The sequence below is a fragment of the Thamnophis elegans genome, chromosome 1 (genome assembly GCF_009769535.1).
Source record: "Thamnophis elegans isolate rThaEle1 chromosome 1, rThaEle1.pri, whole genome shotgun sequence".
In the NCBI taxonomy this organism is placed as follows: Eukaryota; Metazoa; Chordata; class Lepidosauria; order Squamata; family Colubridae; genus Thamnophis; species Thamnophis elegans.
Window position 1 is genome coordinate 86,140,795 of NC_045541.1, and position 13,173 is coordinate 86,153,967.

A 13,173-nucleotide genomic window follows, 5' to 3' on the forward strand; every position below is an offset into this window, starting at 1 on the left:
CTGCCTCCCGAGTCCCAGCTGATTGGGAGGGAATGGGGATTTTGCAGTAACCTTCCCCTGGAGTAGAGAGGGAATGGATATTTTACAGTATCCTTCCCTGCCACACCCACTAAGCCATGCCCGCCAAGACAAGCCATGCCCACCAAGCCACACCCACAGAACCAGTAGTAAAATTTTTGAATCCCACCACTGAATTTATTTTAGAGGGCCGTGGTACTGCAAAGTTTGAGAAACCAACCTTAACCATTGCTGCCTAAGTGGACTTTGGGCTGGCTATTCCTTTTGCATCCAGGGTCTTAGGATTTCTTGAGCATAGCTAAGTGATTGAAGAATGTGCTACTATCATAATTTACAACTCTGGTGCATATGACATAAGGCAAAATTATGAATGTTTTCTTGGTTTCTTGTTGATTTCTATATAATAACCAGTGGTCAGAAGAGAAGTGAAATAATGTTTTTCTTGTTTCTTAAGAAGCTACTCCAGTTGCCCTTAGGACAATCTGGTTTTGCTTATTTGTTTATGCTTACTAAAATTATAATCCTCCTTTCTTTGAAATCAGTTGGACTCACCTTGTGCTCTGCAAATAGCAACGTAACAAAACTTTCTTTATAAATGAAAGCACTTCTATAGTAGTTTCTATACTGGTCAGAAGGGAAAAGAGGGGGAGAGACTGGGAAAACATGGTATTTGAGTTTATTCCTTTTTTAAAAAGAGAGAGGGAGCAAAGGGAGGAAGAGAGAGGGTGGGGAGAGATGCAACTGCTCTGCAAATCCCAACTGCTGGATTTACTTATTTTAGGAGTGTCTTGTTTCCTCTCTGCTTTAATGTGATGAAACGCACATAAACAATTTGGATGTTTTATTTGGATCAACCCCCAAAGGTCATCTCTTTGGGGTTTGACAGACAGTGTATGCTGGGAGACTAACAAAGAGATGTTGATCATGGTGAGTCACAAATGGGGTAATCATCTCCCTGTTTCTGATGCTAAAATGTTGGCAGGTCGAGTATTTTGCATAATTGAGCAATATGTTTGATGTCTGGAAATAGCTCCAAAATGACTGGAGGGGTGGGGGGGGGGGTTGGGAGCTTTACAGGTAAATGTAATGTATTCATAAAATATATGAAAATTCTTTTCTTAGTACAAGTAAGCTTGCAAGTTGCACCTATTCGCTTAGAAGAAAATGTTACTGAACTCGGTATGACACAGAATTGCAGTGCAGGCCTGTGAGTTTGCTTCAGTCAGATTATTATAGTAGTGCAAGTACAGATAGTCCTTGACTTACAACAGTTTTTTTATAATGACCATTCAAAGTTACAACCGAACTGAAAAATAGTGACCTGACCATTTTTTACACATGACCATTGTGGTATCTCCTTTGTTGGGGATACCTAGCTCAGATATATAAGACCATATGGGGAGAAACCACTTGTCAGGTAACCTGGCCGCAAGTTTCTTGAATGTTTAAATGTAAAAATCAAAGCATTTTAAGTGCAGTTCAGAAACAGGCTGGCATTGAATCTTATTGCTGACAGGATTTAGGAAAACATGTTATAGGACCCATTTTGTTCTTGAGAACAAAAAGCACAAAGAAAATCACATGGCAAATGGACCTTTATCATTGCAATATTTCACTGCTGATTCCCAGGTTCCTATAATTACCAGAAAATATGGGCATCTCTCCTACAAAGACTGTGTTCATCATAGAGCTCATGATACAGAAAGCACTTTATGTAAGTGCTTGAAGAAATGTTTTGACTTGTTCACTGTTCTCCGCATTTATCCTGACTGACTTTTCAAAATAAAGAGACTTCACAGTGACAGGCAGTGAGACATTATTTTGTGACTGTCAAAGTAATATTTACAAAGTGATAGCAGCTTCAGGCATCTCAAACTTTAGCAGATATGCTGACAAAAAGATTTGACTTGGTATAGTTTGTCAGGATAAAGAAAGCAGATGATGGCTTTAACAAAACCGTGCTGGCAAGCATTGACTTATTATTTTATTCATCTTCCAGAAATAATTTTGAAAGAACTTCCACAGGTTAAAAAAAGAGCTTAGATCAGGGGTGTCAAACTCGCGGTGTCATGGCGGCGTCACATGATGTATCGTGACTTTCCCCCTCCGCTAAACTGCCCGTGGGTGTGACCAGCGTGTGATGCATCCGGCTCGTGGGATGTCCTGGCTTAGGTGATATTCTCCCACAAGAGATGCTCTGATTAAAAGAATCTTGAGTTCAGCCAACAAAGAATGCAATGCATCATGTAACATGCCTTAGATCAGTGTTTCTCAACCTTGGCGACTTTAAGTCCTGTGGACTTCAACTCCCAGAATCCCCCAGCCAGAAGTCCACAGGACTTAAAGTCACCAAAGTTGAGAAACACTGCCTTAGATAATTTAGATAATTGTCATGTAACAGGATAATTGTATGTCTATGAGTAGTTAAGTATCCTTAACTATCGTTATAAAATCATTAAAACTTACTTCCAAGTTGCTGAGCCCAGGATACGTTTGTAGGACTAACAAGCTTATTCAAGCAGCCTGAATTCCACTTTTACCAGCCTCTCTCTAATATGGTCTTCTAACTACCCCTGTTAATTATCTGAAGAACATTTACTTGTTTGCCTGCCTCGTAATTGGGTTATTATCAATTACATGTTGTGAATGACCACTTCCCATTGGTTGTTCTCTGCATGTTAGTGAAAGTATGAAGCAGGATTGATTTTTCAATTATTTATCAATTATTCTTTCTTTAAAAAGTCATCTCCAGTATTCTCGTTTTCTTTCTCCATCAATGCTCAAATAGTGCTGCTGAATCAATGCAGAGCAGCATTCTGTGTGTTTTATGTCTGATATGTTCCTTTTAGTCAAATTTAAATTCTCAGGAATATATCTGGGAATCAATCTGCATTTATAATATTTTTGTTTTGTTTTGTTGAGTAACAAAAAGCATCACTAACATTGAATCCCTGGTAACTTTATTTCATTGACTAGCCCTAATTGTCTAAGAAAAATACTACAGCATTAGCCTTTTTAAAAACCGTAATTCTTAAATAATAAAGAACTATAGAGTAGCATAGGTATACTTTGCTACGCCAGCATCTTTCAAGAAGTTTCGCCTGGTAGAAGATCCTAGAAGCTTATAGCAGTATTCACTTGAATGAATGAAATTAAATGACAATAGCTAACAAGTACAGTACTGGCAGAAATAGTACTGGGTATATCAGGTAGCTTTTTTGTAAAACGATCTGGAAAGTTGGAGAGATTATCAATGTAAAAGCAATTTTAAAAAACAACTCACCAGAGTCCGCTGTACTGAGAATTACTGAACTGGACTGACCTTGGCAATATTGAACTGCTTTGCTGCTGGGCAGAGTTGGTAGCTAATGTTTTCTGTTACTAAGGAGGTTGCCATGGACTCATTGCTACCAGGAATATAATGTAAAAGAGCAAAGCACACACACACACACCAGCAAGAATTGGTCTCAGTCTTCCTTCTCAGGTTACTGACATCAGCCAAAAACTAAGCAAGATCAGAAAAGGAACACTGGGGACTGACAGAAAATGTTGTTCAGCATCCTACATCTCTGTGCAATGAAGCCTTCCTTCAGGGGAAGGACCCATGGTGCTACTGCAGAAAAAGCATTTGATCCACAATTTATGGCAATCCTACTCAATCCTTCCATCCTTTACACTCTTTTTTCAAGAGGGAAAGATGAGGTCTAAATAAAACTGGCAGAAGCAGCTTCTCCCAGAACTTTTTGTAGGCTAAATCCAGTTTGTGCCAATTACCTAATTGCTAAATAAAGTTATTATGATGGGTTCCTACCGGCGTTGGTACTGGTTCACTGCATGCATGTGCACAGTTCACTGTAAATTGTTCTGCGCATGCTAAAAAAACATGCTGGCAATGGCAGCGGAGACTGGGGAACCAGTTTTGGGGCATGGCCAGCCTGGGTCACTGCTGGTTTTGTGACCCAGGCCAAATTACCACTACCGGTTCGCCCAAACCGGTGTGAATTGGTAGGAATCCACCTCTGGGTTCCAGACAGCCTTCTTTGACCGTCATCTTATTCATACTCAGTAGAAATTGCTTTAAAAATATCTCAGCAATGAATGATTTTGATCCAGGGTGGGTTCCGGCGGGCACTACTGCCAGTTCGCTTATGAGTGTCCTGTGCGTGCGCGCATGTGCAGTGCAATAAAAATTGTGCAGAAGCAAAAAAACAAGATGGCAGTGCCATAGGGGCATGGCTGACCTGGGTCCCTGCCGGTTCCAGCAACCCAGGAGGCCAAACCACTACCGGTTCAGCTGAACCGGTCCAAACCGGTAGGAACCCACCTGTGTTTTGATCCCACTGGAGGTAGAATCTCAGAAAATTGAAACCTAGTATGTTTGTCTGTTTTTTATCCCACAACCGGGCCAAATCTAAAAAAAGGCCTCTATCAGTTACAACAGGAGAGTCCGTAAGGTGTGATTAAAAAAAAGTCAAAATAGTGGCTTTAAAAATAAAATACAGTATCCCAAGATCCATAGGGCTCTGTTCTTGGTGTATTTTTTAAAGTACTATATTCTCTACACAAATCAAGCAGTTTGCTTTAAGAGGTATAATTACAATACCAGTTTTTGTCTTGTATCCAAATATCCAGCAACCTTATAAACTTATTTGTCACCTTATTTGTAATTTATTTGTCACCTTCAGGGAAATTTTAATTATTGAGTGGATTTAAAAAAATCTAACAAATGAATACTGTAAATAAAATTAATGATTTTCACAAAATACCAGAATATTTCAATCCTTTTTATTAAAATATATACTTACTTAAAATGAACTGCTTGAAACGACACAGTAGGATTATTTCCTTTCCGATTGTAATAAAAATTACTCACATATTATTGCTCATTTTAAAGAATCATTTCAAATTCTAGATGACGTAATTATTTAAAATCTGCACACCCTAAATATCTCACAGGCATATGTAGTACCGTCTAGCAATGTTAATCTTGCAACTAATTTTGATCTCTAGGGAGAAGATATTTCTTATTTTGATATTTTTTAATTTTGATCTATACAAGCAAGATATTTCAGATCTGATTGCATTTGCCCTGTGCAGAAGAGCTTATAAAGTCCTTGATGATGGATCATTTTGAGTAGTCCTTGAGGGGGGAATGGTGAAGGCCTCTGCAATCCTCCTCTGAATGGTCAGAAAGTAGAGACTGGAGAAACTTGATGTATTTAATTGCAGCTCTGAGTGTTTCAACCTTGCTGAGTCGTTTGTCTAAGTATTCTGGTGGTAAGTGGTGTCTAAGCTTGGCATAGCCTTCATTGACACATTTAACTCTCTGCCTTTCCCTTTCGTTTCTTTTTCGGATGAATGCTGGGCTGCAAGAGTAGTCACATCGGCCAAAATTTCCACAGGAGACTTGAAATGGGAACCCACAAGGATTGCTGTAGAAATTCTCAGGAGTTGGAGGTTCTGCTGTTAATGGAAGTAGAGGTAACTCTTCAGGGCCATTGAATTGACTGAGGTCCTCTGGGCACAAATGAAAAGTGGCAAAAAGGTCTCGATAGCAAAATCTGGACATCTGTCCCACGTAGGAGTCACTGAAGATTGGCAATTTATCCATGGCATCCCAGGAGATCTTCCTGGCTATGGTGCCTTAGGTAAAGCTGAAAAGTTCAAATGCGTATGAGCACAGTGAGTCACAAGTTGCCCAAGACTAGGTGTGATTGTCAGAATTTTTAGTGCACTTCAGATGTAATGAAAATATGTGGGAGAATGTACAGATGTAGTCCTGACCTCTTAGCTATAATAATTTGAATGAAAAAGGGATGTGATTACATTGCCAATATATGTGACCAGTGTTTACAGCCCAGTAAATCTTTGCTCTTTACCTTGATTCACAAATGTTAAGATTGACCAAGCATCACAAATTTTAAGCTTTACTAGAAATAATTTCCATTGTTATTTCTTTTGTTTAGTCCTCATGATTTGGGTCTACACCTAGCTTTGCTCGTCTTATAATTAGTTCCAGGGAAAGGGGATGTTCTACAGAGTTTACAATATTAGTAACTGTTCTATAAAATTAAACAGACATAAATACTCTTCATATTGGCTAGATTGTGTCTCAGCTTTTAGCAGGTATATTCTATTTGGACAATATTTAATGAAATATTTATCCATAATACAGTTTTTCCAATAATAAAGAACATTGTATTATGTGCATGTCTTATGCTATGTTGCAACATTCTATATCAACAGTACAGGAATAACATTTATCCTTTCTTAAGCATTGATTTGCTTATTTATAAGAAATCATATAAGCAAGCAAAATCTTTCTTGTATGGAAGATTTCTTCATATCACCATACCATCAGACATTTTACTTTAAGTATGTAAAAGTAACCATCAAATCATATCACCTTAGCCAAACGATATTGTTAGGACTTCTGTGGTACATAAGAAATCTACATAATGAGTTTAAATACACTAATTACTTCAGAACATTTAAGAAAGCTACCTCATCTCAGTTGAAGGTTCAGGTTAACTGCTCCAATATCAGACAACTCCTAGAGTTAGAAAATAAGTCTAAATTATTGATTCCTACAAGATGAAAGGAGAAATTCCAAAATCACTTAGCAAATTCTAAAATATTGTACAACATCTGAGCTCTAGAGCATCACATTAGTATAAATCATCTTTTGCGTTAGAGGATAAAAAAACCCCTGAAGTATTTAACCTCATGTATAATTTAGATATTTTAAAATCCAAGGTTAACATTAATACAATGAAAGCCATGCAAAATTTGCTATTAGCCTGGGTGTCTTACCTGACTTCCACAGTTCTTATGTTTGGTGGATTGAGTCAAAGTCAGCTCTAAATTTATACTCAAATGACAATATGCAAAGTAGCTTACAGTTAGATCTGCTCATTTCTGGTTTAGCTTCTTCCACCCACACTGTAGCTTTAAAGGCAACAAATATTGATGTATTTGAATGCATAACATATTATATGACTGTTAATATCTAATGTGCAGCATATTTATATCCTTCCAAGATATGTTGTAACATTCTAATTCTAGATGCATTTACTAGATCAGCTATTTTTATGTAGATTTATTAAATGTATATCATTTTTATCATCAAAATAATAACTTAATGCTGAATGTTTACTGTCTGAAAAGATTAATTGAAAATGTCAAAAAAAAATTGACAGCTTATTAGTAAGACTCAATGCCAGAAGACATTCAATTTATCAAAAGAGCTGGTAACGTAAAGAACTTACTTTCAGTAGTCTTTGATTATGATTTATTAAAGGAATAAATTCATCTTTTAAAATGAAAAGACGTGAACAATGTAAGAAATTAATGGAAGAGTAGATTCTTAGCAATCCCCCTCGGCATCCCAACCTGGCTGCCTTCCCAGTGATGCGTTTCTGGTTGTGCTTATAATTCCAAATATATAACTGAAACTCTATGGGAATAGAGGGAATTCCATCTGGGCAGAAAACAGCAAGCAATGAAACATTAAACATCATTGATCCCAGATGTTCTCAATCCTAAATACTAATAGGATCCCAGTTACTTTTCCGTTTAGTAGATCCCAGTTAATTCCATGGTTTTTCAATAATAGACATAATAGACAGAAGCAGAGGCAATAGTGGTAAGGATAGGAAAGTGTAAAATAGGACTACAATCTAGGCCAGGGGTCCCAAATCCCTTGTCCGTAGCCTGGTACTAGTTCATGGTCCATCGGAAACCAGGCCGTACAAGTGGGTGTGCATGCAAAGCTCCATTTGTGCAAGGGGTAAGTGTGCATGCAAAACCATCCGCCCTGCCGCTGCTACTACCAATCTGCGGAGCTGGAAAGATTGGGGACCTCTAGTCTAGACCATACATGATAATAGCAATAATAATTCCAAGCAAAAACATCTCAGTCAAGATTTCAATAGCCAAAATAACCACAAAAATGGAAATGATTTTTTTTTAATAGAAAAATCAGGATTTTTTTTTCGGTTAGGAAAGTTTTCTTGTACTTAAAGCTAATAATGAAATAGTTCTAATAGTCACAGATGAAGTTAGATGGAAATCTATACAAAAATCTTTTACAAATGGTATAGTGGAATGAGAGAAACTTTTGTCAAGAGGGAATAATTTTAGAAACTGATGCTTCTAGAAATCAAGGTACAATACATAGTAAACCAATTTTCAAATTAGAAAGTATCAAGTACAATTGAACTGTTTCAAGCCAGGGAGGAAAAATCTCAGTCTGATGATTGAGGACAAATAAACTAACTGATCCCTTAAAACAATGAATGGCAAGCAGAAACAGATATTTGAAGCTAATAAAGAATATTTATAGTTCAGGGTTGATATGAGGAGTCCTTGGTGCTTTCTGAGCTTGCTTGATTTCTTGCATACGTTTCATTACTCACACTAGGTAACATCATCAGCAAAGAAAAAAATATTTAAGTAAACTCATTCTGAAAATACTGCAATGAGAATATTGATACCTATAACTCGTGAACCAATTTCAAATCTTATGTGCAACAGAGCATTTTGGACATTCAGACATGAAGGCTTTCTTGCAGCTTGGGAGAGTATGAGAAAAACTATAACCTTCCTCCTTTGTGGATTTAGCTAACTCAGTGCTTGCATAAACCCTGCCTCCATTTTGTAGTTCCTCAGGAAATGCAGACTTTTCATGCATTAGAGATCACAGCATCATAGATGCAATAATTACTAATTAAATTTTGCTAAGGATGCATCCCTGCAAGTACCAGGAAGTACCTGTTAAGGAAACATGGCAGGAAAGGTTTACATCTCTATCTCCCGTTTGCATGCATACTATAGACATTTGGTTGGCCAGTGAAAAACAACATGCTGGCTTAAGATGGGTCTCTGAACCTGCAAGACTGTTCTGTACATGTGGCTGATCTACAGGGAAATTTTGTACTACCAGAGACAGTAATAGTGAGTTCCCCTTTGACGGATTACTTCAAGATCTTGGAGCCTTTAGATGACATTTTCTCTGCCTATTCATGTAAGAGATTAATATAGCTGTCTGACTCACAAGTTGGTATATTAGGCAGTGTGTAGCAATAAAACAGCGTTAAAGTGTATTAAATACTAAAACCAACCAGGAATCAACAACAAAACTCAGAGTTCAGGCACAAGCAACAAATACTATACCTTACAGGATGAACTCATCTGACTTCCTTATCCCAGTGCCCAATGGGATAGACACATCTTCAAAGCCTTCCTGAAGGCTAACAGTGTGAGGCCCAATCAAATCTCAAGGTCATTCCACAACTCAGGCACCACAACCGAAGAGCCCCACCTCCTAGGTCCCATCAGAGGACATTGTTTCAAAGTAAGGTCCTGGAGCATGCCCATTCTATTTCCATTCACGGAATGGATGGAAACAACTAGGGTTCATTTATTGATATTTCTCAACTTCAATTTCTCAAGGTCATCAGACCTTAGGTAGTGAAAAATAGGAGAAAACCACAAGTTATTTAATACAGCCCCTACTAAAACCCCATAGTGGTTTCCCCAGTCAGCTTAGGACATAGTCTCATGGGATAAATGTATAATCTGCTTCAAAAAGCTAGGAAGGTGGGAATCCCGACCTCTGGTGGGAGACTATTCCATTCAATGGAAGCAACAGATATCCCCCATGTGTTTTAGAAAGACAAGGGGTGGGGACTTTTGGTAAGGCAAGGCAAACTATCCACATTTTTTCTACTCCCTGGATCATGAGGACATTGTTGTCAAAAAAGCACCTGGATATTAGAACTGGACTGCTGAAAATCTCTAAAAAAAGTTGGAGATTGACCATATGTATGATTTTGTTGAATAGATGGCAGAAACCATTTTTTGTGCAGCTTTTTATAGACATACAGGGCGGGGCATAACCTTTTCCTAGGGGGTCACAGCAAGATCGACAGCAGTTTACAACTTCCGCGACACCTCATTTTAAAGCCCATAAAAAACTGAATTGAATGAGCTATTAAATGTTAAATTTGCTTTAAGAATGGCTGGAAAATTCGATTCGGAAGAACAAAGGATCATTGACAGAATAAAATGCATTGCCTTTCGAGAGGCTCGCGATGCTGGAGCGACGTTTATCAATCGAAAATGGATTGCAAACAAATTGAAACGTCATCCGGATTGGGTTACTGATAATTGGAACAAAACAGCCCAAGAATGTTTCACAAAATTTGGAGAAGGGCGTCCTCTGCAACTGTCCCAAGAAAGCAAAGCCATCATTGCAACTGGCAGTCGCAAACAACGAAAAGGAAACCGAAAAGTGGCCCAAGAAATCCTTCAAATTCGTGGAAAACGAGTTGATCAAAGGACAATCGGCCGATATCGAGAACGAGAAGGTTTGAAGCCATTCCACGTCATTTGCAAACCATTGAAAACTCAAACACACGTTCAAGATCGGCTTTGGTTGTGCGATTGGTTGTCTGAATGGACCGAGGAAGATTTTCTTCATTTGGCGCCATCTGACGAATTCTTCGTTTATGCCATTCGAAAACCGAATTTCCAGAACGATCGAATTTGGGCTAAAGACGTCGACGACATCGCCAAACATGAACGATATCGACAAATCGTTCGCAATCCGACTTGCATCGGGATTTTCGTCATTTTCACAGCCAAGAAACTGCATTGGGTTTTGAAGGATAAAGGGGAATCCTGGGATGGCAGTTATTTCCGTGAGAAAATTTTATTGGAGAATGTCATTCCATTTCTCAGTGATCCAGACAATGTCTTGGTGGTTGGTGAGGCTGTCTTTCTTCATGACAAAGTTCCTTGCATGCGTGCAAATGCGACTCAGCAATTGTTAAAGGAAAACAATGTCGAATTTTGGGGCAATGACGTCTGGCCGGGAAATTCGCCAGATCTCAATCCGGCAGAGAACATTGGGGCCATAATTAAGGATGAAGTGGAAGCTCTGATGATTCAGGAGCAAGGTCAAAATCGATATTCGGTTGAAACTTTGAGAATGAATTTGGAAACTGTGTTGAAAAATCTGGAAAATCGAACGGAACTGTTTGAAGATTTGTTGTGTTCTTATCCACCTCGTTTGAATGCTGTTCGAAGGGCTAATGGTGGTCATACTGACTATTAAATCGTGTCAATAAACTCAGTTTTTGATGGGCTTTCGAATGGTGTATGAATTATTTGTGTTGTTATTACAAGTGTTGCTGTGACCCCCTAGGAAAAGGTTATGCCCCGCCCTGTACAATTTGAACAAACGTCATGTTTTTAATCAATTTGGAGCTTAATTTTTTCCACTGCTTTTAACATTGAAAAACTCTCAGATCTGCAAATTTACCAATCCCAGACTTTCTCTTCAATTCATTTATTTTAAAAAGAAATATTTCTTTTTCCAATTTTGTATTTTTATTTTTTTTTTGCTTTTTTTTGCAATACACAGCAAAAGGGAAGTATAGCTGTTTTAAGTGGTAAAGTTTTGGATGAAATTGATTTAAAGAAAAGCATGTTAATTAGAAAGATTTTCGATAAAAATGGTAAGAATTTTGAGGAAGGGATAGATAGAGGAAAACAGAAGTCAGAATTGTATCTATTAAGAGGAGAAGGGGTGGAGTACAAATTGGCTAATTTTCTTATGATGTTTAATGGTTATCTTGGTTAGATAAGACTTTTTGGGGGGAGGGGAGATGTGTGAAATAATGCCCACAAAGGGGGAGCTGGTGTGAGGACTACAGTGAGGTGGCAGTTTCCCAGGAAGACAGGAGAACATTTTAGAAAGGGAGGGGGTGAGACAGGAGGCAGCATAGCACTGAGACAGAAAAAAAAAGTTGGCATAGCCACTCCCTAGAATCTCCTAAGTCCATAAGGATTTAGGGTGACAAGATTTTGTCCATTATGTGTAACCAAATAAAGAACTGAATTTTTGCTGAATTATTCCATGCCATTCCTGGGTTTAGCCTGACAAAATATTTAACTCGATATAATGGATTAGTTTGTGACATTTACTTTATCTATTTTTGTTATCTAAATAGGGGATTGTTATTTCTGGTAATATTTAATACTTTTTAATTTTTTGTAACACTTGTTAATTGGGATTAGATTTTGATTGTTAAAGAAAGGGATGGGGTTTTTTTTGACTAAATGGAAAGAGGGAGTATATATTTTTGTTAGGTATTTTTGTTAATTTTTATTAAACCTTTGCTGATTAATAAAAGAGCTAAAGATTTAGAAATGAGTTCATAGAAAATGGGTTGAGCTATGGAATGAAGATTATTTGGTTGTATTTTAAAAGAGAGTTAATGTTGAATATACTTGCTGGGGATGAAAGGGGAAATTTCTTACTAGCTTTTTTGGGAGGCACAATTTTTTCTTCTACGTTTTTTTAGTATTTCTGAATCAGGTCCTTGTATTAGATTTATGTTTAATATAATTTTTAATAAAATTATTGGGGGGTGGCGGCAAGGGATGTCTTTAAAGGCAATGTCCAAGCACTTTGAACTAGTTTTGGAAACCTGATTGCAACCAATGAAGTGACTTTAAAATAGATGTTATTCTTTATTAGTGGGATTGACCTCCTAATGCTCCAGCCAGTTTTTATACCAGCTGTAACTTCAAGATTATCTCCAAAGCCATCCTGACATAGAGTATTTGGCAATAATCCACATAAGTGGTCATTAAAGTTAAGACTGTCATCAAGGCATTCTGGTCCAAGAAAGGCTGTAACTTGTACAGCAATGGAAGCTGCATAAAGCTCCCCTAATCATAGCTTTCACCTGCCATTTAAGCAGGAGCTACAAATGCAAGAGACGCTAACCAGCTCTTTCAGGAAGAGCATGAACAGAGGGATTGGTGTTATTTGGTTGCTATATTGTATATTGTTGAACAGCAACTCAATCTTGGATGGATTTAATCAAACTCTTGTTTTGCTCCACTCAGATCTTCACTGCCTCCAAGCATTAGATAAAAAAACTCTACAGCATTTATTTCAAACAACTAGGGAAATAACATTATAGAATCCTTCTAAGTTTAATAGTTTCATCCTTTGACTTCTTGTGGGTACCAATTATAGTGGCCTAATAGCCAAAATGGATTGCAGATAGGGTTTCAGATCAGATACGAAACAATAATACTATAAAAGGTGTGATTAAAAATAAATAAATCTACCTCTGA